Genomic DNA, 2,637 nt, shown 5'->3' with positions numbered 1-2,637 from the left:
GGAGCAACATGATGGCTGCCTAGGCTCTGTAGCAAAGCCTTCCCATCCACTGTGGTATGACCATCAGCTTAGCCTCAGTTCCTAGCATGCATCTGTACTGGCCTGAGTTCTCCCAAAAAACAGAACCAACACCATTTGCAGAGAAACATGAAAAGAGATTTAGGCTAGGAATTGGTTCTCACAGTTCCTGAATCTGAGAAATCCCTTGGTGTGCCAGCCCCATGACAAACTGAAGAACCAGGGGACTTGGTGACATGATTCTGTGTAGTCGATGATCTGAAAACCAGGGGGCAGAGGTCTTCACTCTAAAGCTGCTATGGAGCTGGGACTCAGAGGGGCTACCAGTAGACGTTCTAACACAGGAAACATCAAGAACCAGATTTTTAAAAAATTATTACATTATTTATTTGTGGGGTGAAGGGCCATACACATATAAAGGTCAGAGGACAACTTGCAAGAGTCACTTGTCTCCTGCCAGCATTTGGCCCTGGGGGTTGGACTCGGGTCACCAGGCTTGACTATAAATGACTCATCTTGCCAGCCTAGAACAAAGGTTTTAATGTCCACAGGAAACGGACGTCCCAGTCCAAAAAAGGAGAAGTTCCCTTTGCTTCCTTTTTTTCTGTTTGGCCCTTCGTGTACCAGACAATGATCAACATGTTGGTAGAGGTGGGTCTTCTGCATTCAGTATTCAAATGTTCTTCTCTTCTAGAAGCTTCCTTATGGACACACCACAAAATGATCAGCAGTTTCTAGGCATTCCTTAGCTGAGTCAGATTAACATATAAATCAATTCTCACAGCATCAGACTGCAGGACATTGGGTGACCATCAGAGATGTCACAAGATATGATTATCTCAAGAGATAAACATATCAGATGTACCAGACCATAAAAATCAGCCAGGCCTAACAACAACTCAAGATGCTATGACAGGGGTGTGTTCAGATACTGTAGAGGAAATTTTTTATAAAGATTTATTTTTATGTATATGAGTACACTGTAGCTGCCTTCAGCCACACCAGAAGAGGGCATCGGATCCCATTACAGATGGTTGTGAGCCATATGTGGTTGCTGGTAATTGAACTCAGGAACTCTGGAAGAGCAGTCAATGCTATTAACTGCTGAGCCATCTCTCCAGACCCCAAATAGATCCTTCTACCCCAGGTGGGACTCGAACCCACGATCCCTGGTTTAGGAGGCCAGTACATTATCCATTAGGCCACTGGGGCCCACTTGTAGAGGAATTTTAATCCAGCAACATGACTGTTCTTGTAAGGGAATCACACCCAAAGACCTTCTAGGTCCATATGATCTGGCTGGAATACAGACAACCCCTTAGTACTCACCTTGAATCCTTAACAATGAAGGTAATGTTAGTTTGTTTGTAGAAGGAAACAGCCATGTTTGAAAATGATGTCTAATTGAGGGGCAGACAAACTGACCAATCAGAGGACAATCTGACAGAAACAGTCAGATATAGGATATGCCCAACTCACAAAAACAGCACAGGAAAGAGAGGACTATTTAAGAGCAGCACAGGGAGGGAGGACAAGCTAGACACAGGTGGTGTGGTGTGTGCGTAGATGTTTCACCAGGACAATTTTACAGAGACAGGTTGCAAAGAGAACAAGCTAGACACAGATGAAGACAGAGCAAGCCAGAGAATGAGAAGGAACAAGAAGATTAGAACATAATGCCAAAATTGGTATGAAGCCAAGCAGAGCAATGCAGTCAGAAGCCGAGGGAAGCTGGATTGAATCAATCAGCTTGGAAAGATTAGATTGTACACAGGCTAGAAGTCTTCAAGCCTAGGCCTATATATAGTTAGAACAGGGAAGGGAATGCTCTGGGCTCAGCCCAAGCTGTATGCTTGCACAGCTTGGGTACAGCTCTTGTTTCATTCCATCATCTGAGGAAATAAAGGTGACATTTACAGGGTATCTTAAGGTTTCTATTGCTGTGAAAAGACACCATGACCACAACAGTTCTCAGAAAGGAAAACATTTCATTGGGGCTGGCACACAGTTCAAAGGTTTTAGCCCATGTCATCAAGGTGGGAAGTATGGTGGCTTGCAGGCAGACATGGTGCTAGAGAGGTTGCTGAGAGTTCTACATGTGGATCAGCAGACAGCAGGAAGAGAGTGAGACACTAGGCCTGGCTTGAGCATCTGAGACCTCAAAGCCCACCCCCCCACCCCCACCCCCATGACACACTTCCTCCAACAAAGCCACTCTTCCTGATAGTGCCACTCCCTAAGGACCTATGCAGACCATTTTCATTCAAACCACCACACCAGGATTGGCTCAACTGGAGCCGCAGGTTTAAGGGAACTATGTGAGCATGAGTCCTGCACCCTCTGTCACCCACTGGTGCTGAGTCCTGCTCCTCCTGTTTGTCACATCCATCCACAACCACTTTAGGTTAGGAGGTGAGTCAGGAGCCTATGTGGAGACTGCTGGGGCTGGCCCTGGAACGGCAGGAGAAGAACATGCCATTATCTGAGCTTTATGTGGTCCCCAGGGCCATGCACTTCATGTGGCCTGAGGTAAGAATACTCATGAACACAGGGGTCACAGCCAACAACTTGGCAGGGACATTCGGACACATTAAAAGGTTGAGAAGAAGAAGGTATGGG

The 2,637-nt window shown here is 46.2% G+C and overlaps 1 non-coding gene across 1 annotated transcript; it reads right to left on the bottom strand.

Annotated features, from left to right (window-relative positions):
• Positions 1 to 1,157: 1,157 nt before the first annotated feature.
• Positions 1,158 to 1,230, bottom strand: Trnar-ccu (transfer RNA arginine (anticodon CCU)). Its single transcript has one exon. It is a non-coding gene; the product is annotated as a tRNA-Arg (tRNA).
• Between the last annotated feature and the right edge of the window lie 1,407 nt (positions 1,231 to 2,637).

The sequence above is a fragment of the Rattus norvegicus genome, chromosome 10 (assembly GCF_021556685.1).
Source record: "Rattus norvegicus strain SHRSP/BbbUtx chromosome 10, alternate assembly SHRSP_T2T, whole genome shotgun sequence".
NCBI lineage: Eukaryota > Metazoa > Chordata > Mammalia > Rodentia > Muridae > Rattus > Rattus norvegicus.
This window is presented reverse-complemented; position numbering and strand designations above follow the sequence as displayed.